This window comes from Coturnix japonica, chromosome 1 (genome assembly GCF_054131305.1).
Source record: "Coturnix japonica strain WE chromosome 1, WE-NBRP24, whole genome shotgun sequence".
In the NCBI taxonomy this organism is placed as follows: Eukaryota; Metazoa; Chordata; class Aves; order Galliformes; family Phasianidae; genus Coturnix; species Coturnix japonica.
The window spans coordinates 23,781,921-23,808,740 of NC_140663.1; the positions used below are offsets into that span (position 1 = coordinate 23,781,921).

Here is a 26,820-nt window from a genome sequence, read left to right on the forward strand (position 1 = left end):
AAGAGGATTTCCAACAAGTTCCCTGTGAAGTAGATGATGGATGAAAAAATAAACGTTTGAAGGAAGATTGTCACAAAAAACCGTTCTCCCCATTACATTTAACTCTGGAAAACTGGCATCTGCTAGCAACAACCACAAAATACATTAATTATAAAGTCATTTTTTCTATGCAAGCTGAGGGGAATATGAGGCGTAAAATAAATGTTATACACCACCATGCCAACTTGTAGCCTTACTGGGGCACAACAAAGTAAATTAGATGGCAGGCTGAAAATCGACCAGTGCAGAATGCAGACAAGACTCAATCTAAGACAAAAAGCAATTTGAGTTTATTGAATAATCTATAAAAGTCAATAACAAATTACAAAAGCCCAAGAAAATTACAAGTAGGTTTGGTTTGCAGTGCACAATTAGGTGTATTCAAAGAAAAACAAAAATGTGACATTACCAAATAGTTAGTGGGTTTATTTCACATTCAGCCTTCATCAGTGAAGGTAAATCTGGGGCACTAAATGCACAAAAGAATATGTGCTACATCTATTCTGCCATTAGGAGCTCCACTTAGAAATGCAGTATGCCAGTGCATCAGTATCCTCATGTATGAATCTATGAAAAGCACAGAAATATTATGTTTTATTGGCATACAAATATCACAGTATTCAAAGTAATCTTTGAGTGTTTGTGATGCCATTGGGCAGGTAGTTCCTTGGCTGTTAATTGAAGTTATGGCTTTACAAGGCTGGTTGTGGATCAAGCTAGGAGCTGTTGCCCAGACCTTCATATAACTTGCACCCCAGGCAAATGGTAGCTCAACCAGACTAAAGTCTGCAGGTATAAACAGAACTCGAGAGGCTATTTTGAAAAAGCAGTGCATTTCTGCATTGAATCAGTAGACTATACCAGGGTGAAACACAACTGGGGAGGAAAGTGAACGTTTTCTTCAATTCTGAAAATAAGTTCTAACCATTTTACTGTGGGATAATAAAACGCTATAAATGAGTAAAGATGATACTAAAAATACACAGAACATTATGATTTGGTGAGAGGAATATCAGCAGCTGATTTACCTTTGAATATAAACTAGAGCAGACCTACACTAGGTAACAGAGGTCCTTTATTTTGATGGCTTAGTACTTATTTCTTAAGGCAAAGCACTTAGTAGAACATTCCCTTAAGTTCCTTATATTATTTCTACTTTAGTTAAGTCTTGTCATGAAAAAAAAAGACCAGTATGAAATGCTTATTAGGGCCAAGGGCTTTTATATAAGGAATATAACATAAAATTAATTTATTCTCCTTCTGCTTTGAAATATGTTGCAAACAGTGGTAATTTCTCAATATATTATACAAAACTATTCAAATATTCATTTCAACAATAATTCCCATTTGGAGATTTGTTAGTAAGTAGCTTGCTGCCAGCTGTCTGAATTTAAAAATGAAGTATTCTGATAGATTGATCGTGTGTCTTCACTGGGTTTTTTTTCAACTCAATTGCACTGATGTAAATCAGACAATAAACTTGCATACAATAAGACAAGAATTCAGTAATACGTTTCACCAACATTTTGTGATCTTCAGCCAGTGTCCATTTTGGCAGTCACATATACTAGCAAACTTGCTGTTTTTTGCAGAAAGAGATCACTGAAACAGTATGAATAAAGCCTAAATGAGCTTCATAATGAACAGGGGGGCCTCATCCAGTCTTTACTCAGTTTTCTCAGTTGTTTTTCCCATGGTATATTCCTTTACATGGAAATCACAGAGGTACTGAGGGAGGCATCAATTTCTGCTTGTACAAGTTACAATACAAGGACTGGAAAGGTAGAGGAGGCAGCACAAGATTTCCCCACCTGTACTGAAAGAAAGCACCATCAAAAGCAGAGCGCAGCTTTACAATTAAAACTTCAGGGACAAATAAGGTCACTCAGCAGAAATAGGAACTCCCCAAAGGCAGCATATTCCATAAAATTATGTTCAATTTCTCTGCCTTTATATATGTCATTTCTGGAGAGCCGTGCTGTGCTCTTTTCTTCAGAAGGAGAGAGGGAGCTGCTGTATTTTGCCTTCTCTGCTGCTGCAGCTTCAAAGAAGCCATTAAGGAAGCAGAGCTCTGCTTTGATGTCATCGCCTTGCTCTTGAAGATGGGTAGATGATGCTCTGCCCTCTGGGTCAGACGAGCAGAGTCCCAGCGGATTACAAAGATGGACCTGCACTGTGTTAGACTCTGGGAAATCGAACTCTGGCTGCTTTTCTAAACTGTCATTCTGCTCTTTAGGAAGTGACTGCTAACTTGCTGGAATGAGCTTTAGCATCTGGAAAGCTAGCACAGTCAATAAGAAACCTACTAAGCTATTTGCACCTTAAATAACTAGAAAGATAGCAGCTTACAACATCAGTAGTCATCCAAATTCTCTCTCATGTAAAAAGTGTAAGAGAAATCTAAAAAGAATTAATAGGAGAAAGCTTAATACTTAATCACTTTTTTTTTTCCATTATTACAAACTTGAGTGTTATCTTGGAGCAGCCTTTCAGTTCATCACCAGTCTGCATCTGTCAGAGAAGACAGGGCTGCCAGATTTTAGCAGCACCCTGTGTAGCTGTGCAGTACTCTGTGCTTGAGCTCTGTTGCAAGCTGCAGTTTACAGAGATGAATGGGACACGAGTTTACAGCAAGCATTTTGAACAGTATTTCTCATATGTCTGCTAGAATCTCAGCTCAGCAAAGTGCAAAGAAGAATGAAACAATCTTTCAGTCCTTATTGTTCATTTCTGGTTAGCTTTTTTTCTTTTTCTGTTACTCTTTGTGCCAGAAGACATCAACTAGACTGTTGGAAGATGGAAGCACTGATGTCACAGCAGTCGGAAACATAAGATACAGCCCTTCTTCTGCAGACAAGGTGCCTCCCCTTTCATCCATCACCAGGCCCTCATTGTAGAGCAGCAGAGCTGCAGCTAGGATGTCAGCTTCTCATTACAAGGCTATTCCAGCCTTCCTGCAGGCTGCAAAGGCCTGACCTGTCAAATGTAAAAATAGAAAACTGAATTCCCTGGATGGAGAATACAGCTAGAGTTTGAGGCAGTAGGATATTTAACTTGTTTTTCTATCAATTAGATAGATTTCTTAGACCACATATACCCTTCAAACTCTCTTAAATTAAAAACATTAAAATCTTAATTGGTAACCAGCCCTTTCTGCTTCCCCCAGGCAATTATGACAACAGAATTAGACTCAGGTAACTCAATTAGACACCAGCCTAATCCAGCTTTCTCCAAGCAGGTCTCTAAGCAAAACTCTTCATGAGCTTGATGAAAACAGCAATCAGACTGCTTTGCTGAGGTCAGGTAGTGCATGCCTGCAATAATCAAAAGAGTTTTACTTTCTCCTTGAAGGCCAAATGCTCCTGTAAACTCCTCAGCTCATCACCTGGGTGCCTCATCCATTCTGACCAGAAATTCTGCAGATGTGTTTGGTACAGCGTGAGATTGACCTTGTTACCTTATTCCCTTTCAGGCCTACCTTTTTCCTGACAGGGTGCTTCAGACAAGTACATGAAGAACCAGAAACCAGGAAGCAGCAATCCTGTTATGCCCTGTGCTTCCCTTCCTGCACACTCCCTTCCTCTCGGCTGCCTAGAAGCAGAGACTTAACTTCACAAAGGGAAGGCACAGCATGAAGTGGTGTGTGAAAGGGCAGCTCCAGGAGTCTGCATGGACAAGGTCTCAAAGCTCGTTCTGAATGAAGAAACTTGGAGCTACGTTAAAATGCAATCTGTACCCTCTTTGTTTCTAAAAGGCAATGTAGAATAAGGTGCAGGAGCATCAGTGCAGTACATGGGAAGAGGCAGGTGCCTCTGAAGAATCATCTGTCCCCTGAAAAAGTGGGCAGCTGCCAGAAGCCTGTTTTAAGCTGAGGAAACCAAGGGCCCAGGCATGTCCCTGTACCCTGCACACAGGCTCCATCTGCTAGGTGGTTATACAGAAAGTAGGAGCACAAGTCAGAAGACAAAATGATGCATGTTTTAAGACATCCACCAGCGGGGTTTTGAGCCTTTAATACAGCTTCACCACCCCTTTGGTAGACTTAGCATTGACACACTAGAAAAGGGCAAATGTCCTTGTGCTCACCATCCCATGCCCCTAATTTGGAGGAGATTCCTGTTGTACAAGGGCTGGTCCAAACACCTCTGAGGCCATCAGGGTGAAGGTCAGTCACGAGTGGTGTTCCATAAGGTTTGGTCTTGGGACTGGTGCTCTTCAGTATCCTTATCAATGACACAGATGATGCAATTGAGTGCTCCCTCAGCAGGTTTGCAGATGACACAAAGCTGAATGGTGTAGTCGATACATTGGAGGGAAGGGAAGCCATCCAGAGGGACTTGGACAGGCTGGAGAAGTGGGCCTATGAAAACATAATGAGGTTCACCAAGGTGCAGGGTGCTGCACTTGGGTCTGGGCAATCCCAGGTATTTACACAAACTGGGAGAATAACTCCTTTAGAGCAGCCCCGTGGAGAAGGACTTGGGGGTCCCTGGTAGACGAGAAGCTGGACATGAACCAGCAGTGTGCGCTTGCAGCCTGGAAGGCCATCTGTGTTCTGGACTGCATTAAGAGGATCAGCCAGCAGGGAGAGGGAGGTGATTGTCCCCCTCTACAGCTCTTGTGAGACCCCATCTGGAGTACTGAGTTCAGGTCTGGAGCCCCAGGTGCATGAAAGATGCAGAGCTCCTGGAATGAGTCCAGAGGAGGGACACTAAGATGATCACAGGGCTGGAGCACATCTCCTGTGAGGAAAGGTTGAGAGAGCTGGGCTTGTTTAGCTTGGAGAAGAAAAGGCTTCAGGGAGACCTCGTTGTGGCCTTCTAATACTTGAAGGGGTCACATAAACAGGAGGGGGAACTACTGATTGCGAGGGCAGATAGAGACAGAAAGAGGGGGAATGGTTTTAAACTGAGACAGGGGAGGTTCAGTTTAGATATTAGGAGCAAGTTTTTCGCACAGAGGGTGATGATGCACTGGAACAGGTTGCCCAGGGAGGCTGTGGATGCCCCAACCCTGGAGGCATTTGAGACCAGGCTGGATGTGGCTCTGGGCAGCCTGCTCTAGTGGTTGGTGACCCTGCATATGGCAGGGGGTTGAAACTGGATGATCGTTGTGGTCCTTTTCAACCCAAGCCATTCTTTGATTCTATGATTCTATGATCAGTTCTTCGCATGCCTGTATGCTTTACAGTCCAATTGGATTTCAGGCCAGGTACCAGCACTTAGGAGTTGGGTAGTGGATCACTTAAAACGCAGGAACTAAGCCCTTTATTAAACTTGCTCTCAGTCAGTAACTTACCGACACGAGCCAAACCGATATACACAAGGGTTAAAAGGATTAACAGAAATCTACATTAGAGATTTGCACCAGATGAACCAGATTGATTTTTAAATCCACTTGATTAAATGAGTGTACTTTTTCAAGACTGATTCATTTAGCAATTTCTCCCTCAAAGGCTCCACTGATATTTCGCATACAGTGACTAATTACTTTTCAGAACACGGTGTACTTGTTCTCTGCTTCTGTGGACTCTGCACAGTCACTACATCTGGGTAAAATGGGCAGAAAGTGCCTTTCTGCTCGACAGTACTTCCCACTATTCTGCATGGATCACAAAAGGGCCAAGAGAGTGCCCGGCAGTTGCAACTGGAGACTGAGCTGTGAACAGTGGAAAAATACCAAACCACAGCCTTCCCAGGTGCTGGGGCCCTAACGCTGTCTGTATGCAGTGCAAACAGCTCTGTCCGGGTGGGAGCAGAGCACAGAAGTGGCAGAGCCCTTAGGCAGCACAGGGTGGGACAGATGCTCTGCCGCTGGTCCCAGGATAGCTGCAGAGCTGGCATACTGCTGCCCTCCTGCTGGCTGGGGCAGTAATGAGTGATTGTTTCATACCAGCTCTTCTCATTTAACTGTCTTTCCAGGTTAAATCATTGAACTCCTCTACTCTAATATTCTGCTACTTTCTCCCCTTCCCTAACTTAGCAAGCCTTGTTTGTTTGGCTCTGGCTCAGGTTTCTGTAGGTTTTTTTTCCTGCCTCCTTCACTCACAAGCAGATTTCAGAATAAAAGTATTCCAGATCTTTAGAAATCAGACAACCCTCCTTGGTGAAGCACATTTCAGTGTAAAAGGTGAGAAATCTACAGTTCTCCTCCTCAGCGATGCCCACCAGACCCAGATGAAGAGCTGATTTTACCAATAACAACACCTTTGTCCACTGTGCTAACTAGTATTTTCTCACTCCAGTTTGTGCTCTTATTTTATTTCTGTGCCCCATTTTACATATAAACAGTTTATGGGACATTGTTGGTTTAGGGGATTTATGGCTATGAAATACCCAGTTTTTACCATCCACCATCCCCTTGTGCAGGTGTCTCAGGTGCTTCCCTGATGACCCGAGCAGGGTTTGTGGACCAGCCTGGCGGTAAATTGGAAAGGATGCTTTGCTCAATCAAGGGCTCCCTCAGGCTGTGCTGCTTTGACAAGTGCAGGTCTGCTTTTGCTCCCCAAGGTGCTTGCTCCCAAGGCTTCTGCCTTGGGACAGCACAGCAGGAGCTGACATGGCTGTATGGAAGCCAGCATGAGGCTGGCATTAGCATGAATGCATCGACCAACACAGGCACAGGGACAACCTCAGAGAGGGCTCCAGTGAAGAGGCGCAAATCTCTAATTCATCTAAATTGCTACAGTCACGTGCTGCCCTAAATTCACCATCTCATTAAAGTTAATGCACCATACTAACATATTCACCTAATACTGGTAGTATCATGCTGGTGCTGCTGACATGAGCAGGAAGAGGAAAGCCTGTGGTCAAAAGAATCCTTTTGAGAAGCGTATAAGAAGGATCTTCGTTCTTAAATGCTGTCACCTTGTGCACTGTAATGGTTATGCTCATAAAAAAAAAAACAAAAAAAAAAAAACAAAAACATACACACACAAAAAAACCCTTTACAACAAGAGAAGCAGAACTGGGACAAAACCTCCCCAGAGATGCATCTCCAAAGCACTCGGATGCATCCTTTTGCTCTCTGTTGCAGTGCAAGAAACCTGGCTGCTGCCTGTGGTGTTAGTGCTGCTGCATCTGTGCACACACACAAGGAGGTGGGGGTCCCACATCCCCCCAGACCTGCCCTGGGGATCTCACTACACTCCCGTTACTGAGTTGCTAGAAATGTTGAAATTCACTGCAAGAATCTTCTTGAGTGTCTCTGTAATGCTCTGCTCTTAACAAAGAGATCTCACCACTAGAAAACTTACAGTCACTGTAAGTTTCTTGCACACAGCCAGGCAGGGCTGGAAGAGTGACCCATTATGTGACTTCTCTGCTTCCTTGGAGGTAGTTTTAAACAAATGTGGAAATTTCCAGTGTTGTTAGTGCCACCACATTCTCCCTGTTCAAGCAGCCAGGAGATGCTTATGACTGTACACGACCTTTATTGTGACCTGAGAAGGTAGGACACCACTCAGTCTAAAGGAATACAGACTGATAGGTAGGTGGTGGGGAGCTGCTTGTCAAGCCGGGCTCTGGCTGGGTTCTGCCTCTTACTGCAGCAATGAAATTCCTGTCCTGGAGTCCTCATCCATAAAACAGATGTCTGCCCACATTGTGCTGATGTGGTAATTACAGCGCAGAACAAACAGTGTAAATCCCTGTCAAAGCCTAAACAATTCTACCGACTTTAGCACTGATGGATAAGGTGTGAATCATCATGGAAATTAGGGAAGAATCTCTAAATTATCACAAATGCTGAGAAGTGGAAAGGAAAAAAGAAAGGAGATGGCAGAGCCTGACCTTGAGGACGCTATGCTACAGAGAAGAGGGCCTTTGGAGTCAGAGTTGCTGCAAGGGGAAAGAAAGACAGGGCCAGAAAGAGGACAAGAAAGAGTATGAAAAAATATCTATGAAAGGAAAAATAGCCAAGAAAAGGAAATCCTTAAAAAGGAGATAATTGAAAAGTAAAGAAAAAAAATTAAAGTAAATTCAACATAAATAAATAAAAACCACAAAGAAAACAAACAAAACAAAAATGAAAAGGTTTCCAAAATATTTACAGGAGGTTTTTCCCACAACAATTCAGTTGGTTGCTCCTGTTAATTTGTGCCTATTTCTCACGTACTTTAAATATCACAAAACCTTATTAAACAGATGCAGGCATAATGTAGTACCCTTTCTTGTAGACCAAGAAAAGTATTACATGAGGTTTAGAACAGAATTTTGATCTCTTTTTTCCCATTAGCCCCATGGATTTGAAGACTAAATTAATAGGATTTCTATACAAAACTATTTTATTCTTTCTTATTGCCCACTAATCATCCCCTAGAATCCTTCTTTTTAATGTATTTTATAGAATAGAACTCTTAAGAGTTGACAACAGTTGGTGAAAGAAGATATTCATAATATCTGAATAACCACTATGAGATTAATCTTAATTTTAAGGTAGTTCTCCTTTATGTCTGTCAAGGTTAATATTTCTATGCGTCCTCCTCTTTGCTCATATTCTGATTGGACTAATGACTGTGACATGACACAGATTTCTTGTCCTACTTTCTACTTTGGGTAGTAATACACTTCTTCCTCTGACAATTAAGATATATCTTGTAAAATTACTATTCTATACACTACACTGAGCACAAGTCAAAACAATTTTCAGTTTGGTTTGCAGGCCCCAGAGGAAACTGCTAGCATGTGCATATTGCACCCTGTATAAAAGAATGCATGAATTATACATTAACATTACGTCTCAATTCTTTTTAGATTATGAGTTGTTTATAAAGTACACTGAGATTATACAGAATTTAACATGCAAAGTGACCCAAACCCTGTCTTCTTGAGTGCATAATCAAAGGTATCGGATAACATCTTCAGAGCATACAGCTTTACCACTTACAAAAGGAGAAACAACAAAGCTTCAAAAAGCAAAATATCACCTGCAGATCAGGAAGGCTCCGGGACTCCACATCGACAGAAAACAGTAAACAAAACAAAACCATCATAGGCCCTCATAGCACAATCAGCACTATCATCTCGTCTGTCAAGACATCTAAAAATTAAGCCTTTCTCCAGAAATCTGTGAAAATTGGCATTAGCTGTGGGTCCTCCAACTGCGTGCTTTTCTGGAGAACTGAACCAAAGCAGGCGTAAAGCTTTGAAAAGAATAAATTACATAGTCTACAGCTTTATGATCCTGAAATCAAAGATTTCAAGCACAAGAGAATCCACCTTGCTGAAGAACTAATCCCAATTAAAGAAATAGTGATCATACTTTTCTTGGCATAAGATGAAAAGATCTTTCTTTTCAGCTGTAAACGGCTGTGTTTCAAGAAGTGAATTTCAAGGACTTCAGTGAAAGCAAGAACATCAAAAAAAGAATTCATGTTAGCAATGCTGGGCAAATGGGTAAGAGGATTATGAGGAGCTTTACCAAGTACATATGTGAAAAAAATAGGTCTAGGACCAGGGCAGAAATTAACAATGATTCAAAAATGACTGTGATATTGAATATAGTCTGGAAATAAGTCAGAGCATGCGGTAAGAGAAGATGAGCCACTAATGTAAGTAGATAAATGCAAGTAAAGGAAAACACGAGGACCTTTGTGTGGATAAAGTGCTGGGGAAAAAAAAGCATTAGGCAGCTTTCTGCGCTGCTCAATATCTGAGGAGAGCAATCAGTGAAAGGAAGAGCCAGAAAATAAATGTAAAAAATAAAAATAGCTTTTAAAGTTGACCTCTGATGGAAAAGGACACTTTTATGATCTCCCAGAGTCTACTTTTAGTCTTAATAAAAAAGGCTGTCACTGATCTACCAATTCAGTTAAAGCGAATGGGGATATTGAACACTAGCGGTGGGAGGCATTTTCAGACATCAGAAATTATGCTGAGCAAAGACAAATCTGGAAAGAATTACAATCAGAATGGATTAAGGCAACAATTTTAATTCTTTTTAATTAAAAGACAGTTCATTCCAAAATGATATTTTCAGTTCAAGTCAAAATGATACATTTAATGTAAAACAAAGCCAAACACTTCTGATTTTTATGCTTGTTCCACAACAAAATCCATTACTTGCATAGGTCTGGTAAGTACCTTTCGTTCAGTCTGAAGGAAGAAGTAATTAGAAATTCTCATGTGAGATGACACCTGAAACAGGAACTCCTGACCAGCGTCAAAGCCAGTACAGTAAGCAGTTAGGCCAGTTAGGTCAATAGGGTTCTCTAATTCCTCTTTTGATTGTAAGGCCATGAGCTGAGGTAGATATGTTTTAACTCTGTTCTTAAGGCTGTAAGAACTGTAAGAGCTAAAAGCAACCCAGCAGGTGGCACAAATTGTTCTGATACAGAGCAGAAGAAAGGATTGCTGTTGTGTGACCAGTAGGAAATTCAGACTTGACCATCATAAGCTGAAAAGTTGGTCACAGAAGTCTATTTCTATAGTGTGTGATAGGAATTTAGCAGATAACGTTGCAACAGATAAACACCCAAGGAAGATCAAATTCTGCTACTGATAGGGAGAAGTCAAATAAAGCTCCAAATATTGGCAAACCATTTGTGCCAAAGGACAGCAAATAACTATGAGATTAATGTTCAGAAAACTGTGTGCGTGAAAAGGCACCAAAACATACAAACAGAACCTTACAGCACTGATCTGTGTTGGCCTTCCTGGGCACAGGGACCCTATAAACACTGAAGGAGGAGAGATACATCCACATATATAGATCTTTACACATATATGTGATAAAACCTTTACTTCTGACCTAAGCTGAGCCTTAGAACAAAACAATCTGCGCTACAAGTAGCCTAGCTATGCAGCACTCTTCAGGTTCCCATGTCATTTTTCATGCTACATATGCATGCCTTCAAATCATAATACAGCAAGAAATAAAAACCAGCCACCTAAAGAAACAAGACAGCATGTACTATGTACAGAGCCCATCCTACTTTTCTTGTAGAAGGATAAAAGCTGCATACGCATTCATTCACCACCAAGTATGAGAGCTTTTCTAATGAAGGCAGGCCTCAAGTTTTCTTTCTATCTGGCACAGAAAATAATGAGATAAGAAGAGATCCTGCGTCCATCACCAGGAGATCTCTGCCTCACACACTGACTCTTTGATGGTGATAGTCAGATGTTGTCTTAACCCAGATGCATAACCATAGAATGTCTGTAAGGGCCTTACAGAAGTCATATGTGCTTATGGATATTTCTGTACCTGATGATGCTTGTGACAACACTGAAGAAGTCAGGAGAACCCAGCTTGCACTATAGGAGGCCCCTCTGCGCGGGGCTCATCAGCAGAGATGGAAAGGTGGCCCAAGGGCACAGAACTCTGAAGAACAGCAGCACTCTTCGCTTTCTGCAAACTCCCACTCACATCACCAGAAATGGATGTCATGACATTATTATCCCTGGCTTTATTGTACCTTGTGTGCAGTAGATTAAATGCTGGGAGTAGGATGGCAGCAGAGCTCAAATATATCTAAACTAACTTAATGTTGTTCATCTCTACAGCAACAGAAAAGAAAGAACGCTTACAATTATGTACATAAATATTTGTTTTCTAGGAAAAAGAAAACCAAACCACCTCACAAGGAGCAATCAACTACTAAAAAAAATGTCCCCTTTTCATCTTTGTTCCACCCTTTTAGAAATATGCTGTTTTTTCATGTGGAGAAGCAGTAAAATAGTTTGATAATTCTCACACTGGACATTTAATAAGAGATTAATTCATCAACCACTTATTTCTAGAAGCAAAAAAGTTATCACTTCCTTCAGCTGTTTTGTCTCTTCAGTGTTTGAAAACAAACCTGGTGATGATATGAAGTGATTCAAAGAACATACATTTTTCTTGGCCTTAGCCACACAGCCTCCACTCATGCATTAAAACAGCATCAAAATGTACCGTCATCCTGTTTGTACTTGACATCCAGGATGTTGCTACATACAGAAGATGAGCTGGAGATGTCACATCCGAGGTCAGATACTAGAAGGTCTGCTTCTCCCAGGCTTATAATGCAGTTGACAGCTAGTTGGACAAACACAGAGACTGTATAATTCACCTGTATACTTACAGAAAAGAGTTATGCTTTTTATTTTTTTTCTCATATTATAGACAAATCCAGCATTTTTTTTGCACTACACACTAAAGCACTGTAAACAAGCGGCTTGTGAAATCGTTGCAGCCATTTGCAATGGCAGATATTAGATACATCCAGTCTGACAGCTCTTAATTACATCATCAGCTGTTTGCCTGTTTTTATCCCAATACATTCACAGCTCACCAAACTAAGCTAATGACCAGGTACCTCACACTAGCACAGTTGGTCCATAGTAACCTACTCATCTGCTAACACTTGTTTCTAGGCCCAGCTTTTTAGATAAATCATAAACATCCATGTCTGATACACTCTTATCTCTGTGCGTGGCTATACACAGAAAGGAACACAAATCTTTCATTCTCAGAAGAATTCACATGCTGTAAAATTCTGGAAAAAAACAGAGTTACTTGTACGCGTAAGCCATGCTGGCAGACAAGCTGATGTAGGGGAGTTTGGTGCCTCCAGCCATTCATGAAACAGGGAAAATCACCAAAACCTCGACTAGAATTAAATAGTGGGGCAGTTATTTTGGTTTCAGGGCATGTCCTTTCCTTTATACCAGCAATAGCCTCCCATGACAGAAATAGCATAGGTCAGTTCAGATGAGGAGCTCCTCATAGCCTCAGCTTTTTCCTCCAATATCTAAACTCCTTTGTTACCTCCACAGGAATCACTTCTTCAAACCTTAGGATTGCTGTCAGCTGTCCAGGATTCCATCAAATTTACAAAATCTTTTTAAACCCGGACACAGTATTCTTGAGTGTAAGCAAAGCTGCAAGAAGGAAAATGATTTTCCTGTCCTGAAAAGTCATGCCCTATTTATATACCCGGTACAGCACTCATATTTTGCAGCTTCATCACACTGTGAACTTGTCTCATTTGTCCATCACCCTCAGGACTTTCTCTGCATTACTGCATTTAAAACTTACGATTAGTAAACAGGCCCTAAATAAAAATAACCGTCTCTGTGAGCCCTTAAACAGAACTGTATTTAGACAAGAGAACACTCCTACTTTCCAAACTGCATCCTCCCTAGTCGTGCTGCAAACAAACACATTTCCTCCTACCACACACTAATTCCATTATAATGGCTTCTCAAAAAAGCTTTGCTGTGTGTTGAGCGGAAATTGAAAAGAAAATAAAACACCATGCAGAGGCTCCAGTCCTACCACAAAAAGGTAAGTGCAGGTACTGGATGTACATCTACCACTCATTAAACCTGAGGGTGGATCCAAGAGTTGCTGTTTTATTATAATCACATCTGCCTTAGCACCTTTCTATTTTGAGCACCTCCCTGTGAAGCATTTCTCTGCAGTCTCAGGTGTCCCCTCAGACATCCCCTCAGAGCTGGGAAAACTGGTGATGGCAATTGGGCATTTTCTTCTTTGCATTAAAGTCTAGATCTAAGACAACTCACAATATGGGAGGATGCTGAAGTTACATCTTAAATTATACGTCTGTGGTGAAGACCTCTAGAAACTTCTACATAAAGCACAGTAAGATGATGTTCTTAGTTTATATCATTCTAAAAGTTGATGTTCTGTAAAAATCGCCACAATAAAAGAAAAATCACGCATGACACTACAGCATGATTTATGGACTTCGCGTCAAGGTTAACTGCTACAAAATTGGCTTCCTGATGTGACAGAAAGTTTACTCATTCTCTCTTCTGCTGATTGCATTCCTACCAACCAGCAAACTCATGAAAAACGGCAGCCTATGGCCAGCACCTGTTCCCACTTGTGTTACACTGCAGTCACTGTGGAGAGGCTGTGTGACCTGCACCCTCAGGCATTTTCCAATCAACATCAAACACAGCCAGGGCTGCTCTGACTAAGCATCAGCAAGGGGTCTGCTGGCAGCAGGAGATGGGGCAGATGATGACCACAGGATCCTTTCCACACAATGCTTCATGTGAAATTAGCAGGAAAGTCAGTTACATCTCAGTGCTTTTAAGATGTCAAGTACTGAGTAACAGGAGAGGCAAAAACACATCTAAAAATAAAAATAGTCAAAGGATGCCTTGTTTTTCCTGTCTCCCAACAGTAACGAGAGCCAGGAGCAGGCAGAAAACACAAAAGATCTCTTTCTCTCTGGCAGCTCAGGCGGGTGACTCACAGCAAGCAATGAACTCTCCGCATGCTGCTCCTGTCAGTGCCGGGCGGATTTGCCTTCTGAGCCCTGACCTGGGCCATACGGCTGCGGACAGAAACACAGAGCCTGACTTCTTCCTAGCAGCTTTGTCAATAAGGAAACGCTAAGGACAGCTGAGGACAGCGATCACTGAAACGTCACATTTGCAATGCAGCTAAAATCCCAGAGCCAGGAGAGCAGGTTGAAGGAATGCCAGCACTCACACCCCACAGCTGCTATGAATTGCAGTCAGCCGCCTCAGACCTTTCTTCCCAGAACTCGGAGTGCCATTGCATGCCATTAACCTTTACTCCCACCCATCTCCAGCAGGAGAATTTATAATACGTGCTCTTGCACACTTCTGCCAGGTATGCTACACACCAAAATCCATAGTTTTCCTTGTGACTTGCAACTGGCAAACCAGAGCTAACAGTGAAACAAAGGCAGCTCAGAGGATGGTTTTGCAATGAACTTATTTTTGTCCAGTGACTATATATCACAGTTGCATACAAGCACTGAGGTGCTGACAGCATTTTTCTCTTAGTGTTTTCACAATACTATACCCAAAGAATGCTGTTTATGCTCCTTCAGACTAATAGGCAGACAGAATCTTGAAATGAGCATTATTTTTTTAAGTCTTTCACTTGCGTTTTGCAGAACCAATGTTTTTTGCACATCAGCTAAATTTACTAGCACATTTATTAGAGCCAGAGAGCTGAATTTCATTTCATATGGCCTTCAGCTATGGACACTGAAAGCTAGTCCCTGTAGCTCGAATAGCACTGTACTACTGCCTTGATTCCCCATGTAAACAGATTTTGTTTTCATAGGTCTTACACCTAAAGGCAATAAGCATTATGGCTGCGACATCTGCTGCCAGTGCAGCTGTGGCTCCAGCTGGTTTTCTACCCTGGGGTACACTAAGAGCACAATACTTGGATTCTGAGGGGAGGGAATGTATTATCATTATGGTCATACCATCATAATCACCAATCATGCTAGTGATTGTTTTTGAAACAAAATGTTTCACAGAAAGTATGATTTAAAAATCACCTCCAAGATTGCTCAAGCTTGTGAGCAACATACCTGTTTTTCCTGTCTTTATTGAATACAGCGTGTTACTGTTTACCTGTACACCAGGCAGAAGGAAAGTACTTTATGTCTGCTTTGCACAGCTCAGAGCTAAAAAGAACCATCTCCACACTGCACAGGCTTTATGACTGACAGTATTTCCTGTGGAATTCACCAGAAAACGAACCACATGACCTAATACTGAATGTAGGGCTGGTGGAAGATTCCAGGTTCATACTCTGGATGTTTCTTCACCATGTTCTGGAAGTGGCTCAGAGTGTGGCAGTGCATTTCCTTCTCCTGAGATTTTCCTCCTCCATTTTAGAGAATACAGCTCCTTGATAGTGCAAGAGGTACTTCTACTCCAAGTTAGCACCATCCTTCCCATGAAGACTGTCCCTGTGTTACGCTTTCTGCTTCAAGCCTAGTTCAGTTTTATTTTGAGTGCTGCAATCTTTGACTGTTCTACATGAGGTAGGACAACTTCTGGTATATCTTGAAGTGTAAGTGTATCATAGAATTTCCAGTGACTGAGGTAGATTAGTCCTATTGGCTGTGGTGGCTCCTTTCTCTCCTAAACCAACCCATAGATCCCATTAGTGACTGAGCTGCCATACAAACACTTGCCATCAGGAACTATCCCTGCCAGACAAAAAGCTACTGAAGAGCGTTCAAGAGAAATTAATCATATTTAATTCCAATTTGTACAGATTTGAATCTGTGACTTCAGGGTTAAGAACAAGTTCTCTGAGCAAATTTCCTTCTGTAAGATGTTCTAAAGAAAGCTGCACGACATCAACAGTTGACTCCCTTCTGACATCCAGTCACTTACCAAGGTCAGGTAAGGGCAAACAAGTGAATGCAAAAGTAATTCTTTAGGAAAAAAACAGGCAACATCAACCAGACTTGTGAATTTGACGGATACGAAAGGAGCTTGTGCTTATCCTAAGCAAAGATGCAAATGTTGGTAAGTAAGCACATTTGTTTTCATTTGAAGACAGAACCATTGATCTGTTTGTCCTTGCTATGTTGTCTAACTGATGTATGATGCAAAGTGTCTTTTCCTCAGCACGTACATTGTGCACTGGTGACTACACAATGTGTGTGACTTGACAGGAAACAGATATCTCAGTTCTCTTGAGTTAAGGAAAACAATGTAATTGGACACAGTTCTCCCTTGAACACCTTTAAAAAACCTCCTTTCAGAAAAGTGATACTCATATCAGGACTATCTCGAGACATAGTTGTTGTAGGCCAGTTCACCTGTGACGTGTTAAGTGACCAGTTTCCATCAGTGTCTTATGTTTTTCAAGAAAATACCATTAAAAACATAGTCCTGTTTTTTTGTTAAGAAATGTTTCAAAATCGTAACCAGGAATTAATGCATTGATATTTTTCCCATAAACTGCCTCAACGGACCATTCTGAAGAGTGAAACTGCACTTGATCTATGGCTATAGCCTACCTAGAGCCCATTCTGCCCTAATCCAGATCCAGCCATAAGTTTCAGTTTATTCATAGACCTATCAGATTTTCTAGATTGTGTGTGACTTTCACTTTATAGGTCTTCGTCTTGTGACTCCTTGCATCAGTGTCCACATTTCATTAATCTACTATACAGTGCTCCATTTCATGTTGATAACCAAGCGTGGCAAACTTTTTGCTATGAAAGTTAAGGAATGGTGGATCCAGGTAGGGGTTACAGTAGTATGGTGGGAGTTGTTTTGTGAGTCCAAAGCCACTGAATACCTGCTAAACAGCAGCTGTGAGACAAATTTTGAGGTCTGGGAAATGTTCCGATAGCAGTTTTGACCACAATGAAAAATTTCCATTAATGACATAAAGTAGCACGCTGTGCCAATTAATTTACACATTGTATTGAAAGTTTGGTTCTTTATTTTCAGCTTTATTCGATTTACAAATCTCTTCTGGTTTCAATCTGTTCTGAACTTCTTATTTAAGGACTCAGCAGGTATGTTTAAAAGGAATTTTACGTGAAATGATAAAATCACACAAGAAACAGTGAAGGACTGAAGTGAGAAAGTACTTCTGCTGAGAAAAATGACTAATGTTCCTGCAGTGAGACCTGCAGCTGCTTCCAAAACTATGCAGCTATTTTACCTACCTATCAAGTAAGATTTGCATGTTTACACACCAGCTGCCAGCACATGATCTAGTGGCCATTACTGTTTTTGTATTACAGGATAGACAGATTACATTGGTTTGGAGCCAACCAAGTGATTGTAGAACTATTGTGACAAGAGCACACGCAGAGTAATATTGATCACAAATCACTTGCTAAGCATATGGACACAGGCCTTACCATGCAGTTGGAGAGATTCAAATTTAGACCTGATAAGCAATTGCTGTCAGAAGTGATAGCTGTTTACGTCAGTCATTTCTGTGATCCAGCAAGTGTATGTGAATTCAGTAATCCCCAATAACTAGAGCATACTTCAGACTATAGCCATTTGCATGTCACCTTCATTTTGGTGTCAGGTTCTATGGGAAGATGAATCTCCAAAACGTCTACAGATGACCTGGCAAGTTGAAATATCAACAAAGCAAGTGTTGTAGTTACTGAGCACCTGCCCTGGAGTGGAGAAAATGTTGAATATAATGGACTTAAAACAAAATTCCCTTAAAAGATGACTCACAGAGGATTTGCTTCCTTTTTCAGAAGTCTTTCACACTGTACTGGTAGCACAGGCATTTTGGAAACTCCCTCTCTTTACAGTCTAAAAACCTCATTAAGTTTCTCAGATTGCAAGAGAAAACATAATAAAACAAACAAACAAAAAGCCACCCTAACATTTCTGTAGAAGTCTGAGCAATGGAGAACTCTAAAAACTCACCTTTTTGTTAGTATTTCTATAATTCAGCATGAAATAGGAAATTATGCTGGAGCATAATCCAAGATAATGACAGGATAAACTTCTGTATTCTTGCTCAACAGCCCATAGATTACATGTTCCAGTTACCTTCGGGGTGTGTTAGAACAATCACTGGTGTGCAATTTCCAGTTAAACTTCTTCAGGAAGAAATCCAGTTCCTGTCCTTCAGAAGTGATGTAACTTAAAGAACATCAAGCACAAAAGATTCAGAGGTGAGGGTGATTCACGTCATAGAAACATTTATGTAGTGCTCTTAACCATTCTATCCCTGAGAGCAAAATGTTCCTCTAGCAAAAGAAAATTGGCTAGAGTCCCATTTATGTTTGTCTACATGAAGAAGCTATTGCAAAACAAGCCAGGTGTGAATTCAGAGTAGAATAGCCATTTATCTTCTCCCTCCTTCTGAATGTTTATTCCTCTCTTAGGGCTCTGACATGTTAAACTGAAGTATCTGTTCACAGCTGGACGCGTGCCCCTTGTTCAGAGGTTTCTGTCCCCACTGTAAGGTTGGTTCAGCTGAGGCAACATCTGCTGGGCTGCCATAAATTACAGGCTAATGTTAAAGAAAACCATCATGCATAATGACACACAGGAACGCACGAGGATGCCAGGTATTCCTCAGCATTTTAGACAATGTCAAGGCTATAGAGCAGATCAGATTTCTGGGTAGCCGGAAAAAAATCTGTCAAGAAGGATCCATAGGATGCCTCATGCTGGAGCCAAAACTCTGAGTGCCCCAGGAGTTCACTGCTAAGCATCACTGAAATATAACTGGTGTCCAAACCACCAATGAAATCAAAGCATTTATTCCACACTGTTTTGTTTGCGCTACTTATCTCATAAATGAGCCTTCACAGACAAGCAGAATTCTGTTTGTTGTATCCAATCAGGCTTACAAGCAACTTCTTTTGTAAGAGTGGATAATGTAAAAACAAACACATGCATAGACAACCTTCCGGCAATTGTAAGGCCATCTAGATCAGTCTGTTTAACTGTGGATCTTCAGAATTCAGCCCTAAGTAAAGGATAAGAGAACAGAGGCAGCCTTTTACCAGAGGGAAATGTAACCTGAAATGCTTTAACACGAAGAATTTTTTCCTACCTTTTCTTATAAGTTTTAGTGTTGTTCATGGAAACAAACAAACAAACAAAAGCAGAAAAAAAGTTCAAGAAAAGTAAGATTCAGAATAGTTTTAAAAAAGCATTTTTGGCCATGATTTCACTTCTGGTTCAGGGACCTTTAAGTAATGATGGACAAAAATCACCTTTATGAGTACAAATAGAGCTTGAAAGGTCACGAGTTATGTAAGAAAATTGGCCACAATTACTTTTTTTTGACGTTTCAGAATGATTTCTATGTCTTCTAATAAAAGGCTGGTTCTATTTACATCGAATAGCCTCCAGGAGACCGTTTTAGCTTCTGAAAAATGAAAGACAGGACTGCTTCAAGTAGCTGCTAGGCCCTGTCATAAGGCTCGTGCTGCATTTTGTTGATCCCATCAGGCTCCACAGGAGGAAAATAGTAAACTTTGTAACATGAAATTATTTACCTGCTGAGCATACGATCCAGGAGCTGTTGGCCATTTAATCCAGATTTCATTCAGCAAAACCCGCCTTGTACATACCAACAACCAGAGGTTCTGTCCCCTGTTCTTAAGCCCTCATTACAACACAGCACACTGGCAAGCCATCTGCCCCATTACACCTTCCAAAACACATCTTCTCCTTGGTAGAAGAGTAGGAAAATGTTAGCTCCCCAGATTGATATTTTTGTTACAAAAGCTCACTTAGTATCATTTTCTCCTAATGAAGCCATTAACAGTTGTGAGGAATATCTGCATCAGATTGAAAGCCTGTCTGACAAAGATCTCTGTGCAAAGCGTTTCAAGGAACAGCAAATATGAACACTTTAACACCTGATCTCCAGCGCAATTTAGCTGTTGGAAAGCAAAACCATGTTTTCTGCAGGAGATTCTGCTTGACAACAAGACTTAGTAGAAATGGACTCTTTTCAGTTAGCCCTCCTTCTCCCTTTCTTTTTCTAATGAATGAAAAAAGGATGATAGCTGTATGGGGAGTAAAATATTTTGTGGTTTTAATTATTGTGCTGTTTATATCACAGAGCTGAGATCCTATTAAAGCCAGATGAGCTGTAGCTGTGTGCAACTTGGAAGCACTTCCCAGTCCTGCAACGATTCCAGCAACACTATGGTCAAACTCTGAAACATTTTGAAGCTGCCCTCAGAGATATCACAGCACTTCTCTACACCTCAAACTACAAAGACTGATACTACGAGGTGGCTACCATAACTTTCAGTGTGTGCACAATCTCCTCCATACTCTACAAGAAGTTTCTCACACCTGGCATTCCCACATCAGTCCATCCTCCCTGAACAAGTGAGCCTTTCTCACTTTTAGCACTGTCAGCTCCTCTCACTGCAGCTGTTTGAGCCTCACCGTGAGGCAGATGGCAGCCTTTCCTCAGCTTGCATCACGTGTTTTCTCTTTCATCAAAATGGCCGTCATCTGCCATTTTGGGCACATGGGTGTACAGCAGATGGTTCACCACCAAGTCCCCCGCTGAGGATAGTGAGGTTAAAGTTGAGCCCAGTGACAAATCAATGGGAGTTGTGGAAATCCCACATAGCAATGAGATGGGAGTGGGCAGCAGAAGTGAGACTGGGATCGTGCTGAGGGACTGAAAGCAAGTTGTTGAGCACTGGGAAAAGTAAGGCAGCCAGCTGTTGTGAACAGTCCGTGAGGCATCTTGTCTAGGCACCTACAGAAAAACATCCAGACTTCCCACAGTTTACAGAGCAAAATTCAGCATCACAACCCCATCCTTCTGTTCTGTTTCCTAGTTTTTGACTCTAATCAGTCCATTTATCAGCGTATGACCAACGGTTTACCAGTGTATGCTCAATGGTTACATAATTTTATCACAGCCCTTTAAATAAACTTCCCTGAAACGCTCTCTTTTATTCAGACTGTTGTCATGTTCAAGCCTAAGTGCAGCTGCTAACAGATCGCTCTTAATCCACAGCAATAGGAGATCACAATAAGAAAAAGCCACAAAAACGGAACAAAATCACTTCACGGTATTTGTGTCACAGTTGTTCTTTTAGATGCTCTGGAGTAAAGAGAGATCATTTGTCTCACTACACAATCTTTGTTTATGGTGCTCATGTGGGAAAACTAGTGTGAGGTTCTGTGTGGTTAGCGCCATGAATTCTGAGGCAGCATTAATATTTGAAGTTTGGCGTGTCCTGCCACCGTTCTCCAAGTTCCCGAGTCTTGACCCTTGAAACCAATAAAGAGTATTAACCCTTCTGATTTTATTGATAACATTTTAGACAGTAGTGTCCCTGGAGCCAATCATACCCTACCCTAAAACATGAACTATGCACAGACTGAATACATGCTGCAAGTGTATTCAGGGTAAGAGCTTGAACATTCCTTGCTCCTCCTGAGGTATATCATACTGCCTGCAATAAATCATCCTGAAGACAGAGTTCTGTTTGGTGTTCTATGAATAGGGTTCATTGTTCTTCTCTCACCTTCCAAAAACTTGACTTGAACTTCAGTCAAGTCCCACACAAACCACATGACAGCGTTCAAGAGACAGAAGAGATGAAAAGGAGTTGGGCCATCTCTGGGTTAGGCAAGAATAGTTTACATGTACTAGGGATGCATTTCCTTTATAGGTCATATCTAATGATACCCAAAATATCTTCTCACACACCCCCTCACTACTTAGAAGGACAAAGAAAGAGAAAAGTGAAATGATGCAGCATAACCTGATCTATTCATGGCATCACGGAAACAGATTTTTCTTCACAGATTCTTTTCCTTGTCTCAACAGTTCACACACAGCTTAGACTTTCTTTGGGTGCTTTTTTGTACCTGCAGCTTCCATCAGACTGTGAAGCCAGTTTAGTTTATGAGTCAGGCTATCATTCCTACAGTACAAGATTACAGAGATACTGCAGTATTTCTTAAGTTCAGAATGACCTCATGTACATCTACAGTGTTATGAGCTGAACTGGAATAGTACATATCTGACCCACTTGGGAAGGTCTGAATTTGAATTCCAAGTTTGAGAACATTCTTCGTGCTACCACATTCCCTAGATATAGAAATAATCAAACATTAAAGCTTTCCTACTAGCACTGAATTTTGTTCAAGTCAGAGTGTTTGAACTGATTACTCAGCAATCTTGTGCACAGCAGCTGACAGAAACATGAATCAGTGCTAAAACCACATAGTATTTTGACTGACATAGGAAGAAAACCAGTCAGACCTGCTGGATGTTTTGACACCCCTTGCTAAATCAAAGTGATTTTATGAGTTAATCTTTTATGGTAACAAGAAATCAGCTACTAAGAAACTCAGCCTGGAAAGAGTAGCTGGTAGTCTTTGTTAAAGCAATCGTTACACTGACACTCTTCATTTAATAATTTATTCATTCTAAATAACAGGAGAATATGCTCAGACTGAAATCAATGAAAAAAAAAATAGGTTTTTGAAGGAATTTGGAAGATTACTTTCCAGTAAATTGTGTTTATATTTGATGATCTTTCTTAACAGAGAATTACATATACTGCGTCCCACATGCTGCAAAGAATTTACACTATAAAGTAGAGCTTTTATTAAAAAAAAATGCATAATTTGTTCTCAACTTTAAAGGATCATTTTCCTTTCTGCACTGAAAATAACTGAGGCATAAGGAGCTTTGCTACATTTTCAGTAAGCATTTCAATAGTTTAATTCACCTGATTATTATTAAGCAAATGACAAACTGAAGTGATTACAGCATCCTCAGCTTCTTCTTTCCTATGTCAAAAGAAACAGCAACCTCTCACGGACAGACATAGCTGGTATCCACTGACCAGAACAGAGGCAGCCAATGCACTGCTTATCAGAAATGCTGGCTACTGATAAAATTATTCCTGCTTTACTGCAAGACAAGCTTGCAAGCAGAAGATGTGATTTCAGTAAATAAAATCTCCTATCAGTGTCTAATTCTAGTGGACTTGAGAATACGTGGTTAGACTCCATAATGAGACCAAATGTGATGATTTTTCAGCCTTTGTCACTAAGTTGAGTGTCTTCAGCTACGTAAGGAGCAACATTAATAGATCCTTCAGTAGAAGAATCCTGTGTTTTCCAGAAGAAAAGTTTATATTTCAGTAGATGCTGGGATTTCAGATGCAATCTGTAGTCATTATCAGGCCTATTTTTGGGGCCTAAGTAATGGAACTGCTGATGTAAATGTTCTTTCAGAGGTGTCAACCTCCAGGAATGGAATCTCAGTTCTATAACTCAAAAATTATTGTTATGGGGTAGCAGTTTTAATTATTATGCATTTCTAATTACTAAATTACTAAAGTGTGTAGTCTAGAGAAATGTAATAATGGACTACCTCTTAATAATTGCCTCAGTGCAAATTTAGAGATGTGACTCCCGCTTTTAAAATCAAATTACCTGTATTTCATGGCTTATGGGACACCACAATTAACAAGGAAAATCTGAAATTCAAAGCAAATATGTTGTTGAATCCTGGTTATCTTCCCTTCATGTATACATAGCAAAAATAACTCCACATCTAACAAAGGAACCTTTTATTCCTTGTAAATTACCTCAGTATCTCAATACTCCATTATAATCATTACATGCTTTTGGTAATACTCTTGCAGATTGCATTGCATTAGAGACTCTTATAGTGATGTCATCACAGTGGATAAAGAGTGTTATCTATAAAATTTATTCTGTTTGATGCTGTGTCATTTTTTGTTTCCTTTTCCAACTACCAGAAACAATAAGATAGAAGGGATGAAGAAGCTGGGCAGACTTGATTGTTAAAATGCCACTGAAATAGAAATGGAAACAGAGCATTGCTGATCCACTCATATCAGGATGTTTTTATGTTATTTTTCTTCCATGCTTTTTCCAGGGAGAAAGACTGAAAATACAGACTACTGACACCCTTCCCTAGGGAACAAAGGAAAAGCACTTCCCCTTTGTATCACTGGATAGTGAAGATGTGGGTTCAGATTCCTGTAGGCAGAGCAGGGATGTGAACTGGTTCTCCAACACCCTCAGTCAACATCCCAGCCACCTGAGTGCTGGATAGAGAAGGGGTAATTTGGCCTCCCAGTCTGTGAATCTAGGCTTGTCTTTCTAAAGCCATCCAGGAAAAGAGATGGGTGCTAAAATAATGTAGAAATGTTAAAAAACAACAACAACAATAAGAAAAAAAAACAAAACAAAATAAAACCCCAAACATATCCTAGTTTGCCCTAAATCTACCTCTTTCTTTTCCTTTCTTTTGTCCTAAAAAGCAAGTAATACACAGAGGATCTCTCAGGCATTTTCTGTATTAAAGGAGGCTGGTACAACTGCTCAAAAGATTATTTCCCAGGTAGTGAAACTCCACTGTCTCCATCTGGACATAAAAACTTGCCTTATTCCTCTGAAGGAAGTGCACATCCTTATCAGTAGTTCTGCTGTCCTGCCTCAGGGACAATTACAAGACTCATATTCATCTCTGTTTGTTCCTTGACTCTCCCTGCACTGTGTACAAGAAGTGTATTCAGCACAGTTGTTTTTCTCTGCCTCGTCAGATCACTGGATCATTGGCTCCAGGTCTGCCAGAACCAGTCCTGCTTTAATCACCAGCTTGCCAACACCTTCTGGTATCACCATGCTCCTCCTTTGATAACTTTGCATTCAGATTCCATTGCTGGAAGCTAACTCTCACCGCACATACTATAGGAAATTTACAGCATGACTCCACTGTCAAACTAAGGTAAGGATCTGTATGTTCTAGAAGTATCAAACCTCTTCCTTGTGTACTCCAGAGTAATCCTGTAATGCTCTTTTACTTGCTTACTGAAATTAAAATTATAATTTACTTCTTTAGCAATGAAGAACGTAAACTCTGCCCTGCTGAGACCACATCTGGAGGACTGCACTAAGTGTTGGGCTTCTCTGTTCAAAGAAGACAGGTATCTAAAAAGAGTCCAAAGGAGGGCAGCAAAGATGTTGAGAGGCCTGGAGCACCTCCCTCATGAGGAAAAGCTGAGGTTGAAGAAGAAAAGACTGAGGGGTGAATCTAATCAATATTTATAAATATCTAAAGAGTGAGAGTCAAGTGGATGGAGCCAGGCTCTTTTCAGTGGTGCCCAGCAACAGGTAATGGGCACAAACTGGTACACAGGAAGTTCCATCTGAACATGAAAAATAATTTGTTTACTTTGAGGGTGACAGAGCAAGAGAACAAACCATCCAATTCTACAGGCAGATATAGAGTTTTCCAGATCACAGATCCACTCATGCTTTGATCATGTACCCTACAATTCTGAGTTCAGAGGTTCTGGGCTGTGGGCGGTAGGGTTGATCCCACAGCAGTAAGTCAGGCATTCTCCAAATGCCTCCATCTCTTTTCTGTCCCTCTAGTACTCCCAGTGGCTTCCTGATAATATACCACACACAGAGACTGACTCATTCTTTTCTTCTTAATTCTGTGCTTCCCCAAATCCTACACAACTTACAGCGGATGGAGCATTAACCACTGTGTAGGCTGCCCTTAGGAGCAAAAAGTCCCCAGTAGCTCTCAGTTCAATCTCCCCTTTTTACACTGACTTCATGTTTTTATGTGGCCTGTATATAAAACTGGAAGCATTATAACAAGCTAAGACAGAGCCACAGCACAGAGCATCCTTTCTAATGCCAATTTATCTTCTTGTGATTATGAAATGGAATCACCTGCACAAGACACTGGTTTCCAGATGTCTTCCAAGCGGAAGTGAAATTAGTAACTAAGAATAACTTACTACCAACATCAGCGTCAAGTTTAAATTCTTTTATATGACATTCCTGAGTTTTGAGGGGGGTGGAGGGGATGAGCCCACAATATCTTGACAGCAAAATACACTGTGAATACACAGTAAAGCTTGTGATGGAAGAACCAAAGTGGGCTGCAGTTCTTTAAGCACTTTGCACAGCCTGGAGAAGCTGGGCCTTTACTCTCAGCACACAGCCCACCTGCAGGGAGTGCAGGGTTTGCCGGCGCAGCTCAGACTAAGGGATGACTTTACATGGGATATGAAAGAAAAGCTTTTGTCTGGACAGTTATTTCATCTCCATAATTGCATCTTCAATTAGAAGTTTATCGGAAGAGCAGAACGATGCCGCGCTCTGACTGGACACGTAATAATCCTTTTGGCAGGACAGACAGAGCTGATAGAACTGTCACACAGCCCACAGGGCAAGGTGGTGCATCACACTGAATTCTCATGGGGATGAAACCTTGACCCTGCCCAAGTCCGTGTGATTTGTCACTGAATTAATTGCAACTGCAATTAACTTCTTAGCACTTATGAACGTCCTCAGAGAGCACAATTAGCCGCTGCCAGCGAAGCCGAACAGTCTGGCAGCTGCTCGACAGATGTCCGTGCTATGAGCTGGGGGCTGTTGGACCAACCCTGTTTATAGGACTTGCACCTCAGCTCTGGAGCCCAGCGAGCAGCCCCGCCATCGCGGACTCCATTTCCCGGTACGCCGCCCGGCGCAGGGCGGCGCATGCGCGTTG

General features: G+C 41.2%; 1 long non-coding RNA gene across 1 annotated transcript; it reads right to left on the minus strand.

Moving 5' to 3' along the window:
• Positions 1–307: 307 nt before the first annotated feature.
• On the minus strand, positions 308–26,816 carry LOC107309302 (uncharacterized). The gene is made up of 2 exons (XR_001553151.2): positions 26,713–26,816; positions 308–3,015 (listed from the first exon to the last, which is right to left on the minus strand). It is a non-coding gene; the product is annotated as an uncharacterized LOC107309302 (long non-coding RNA).
• Positions 26,817–26,820: the final 4 nt, after the last annotated feature.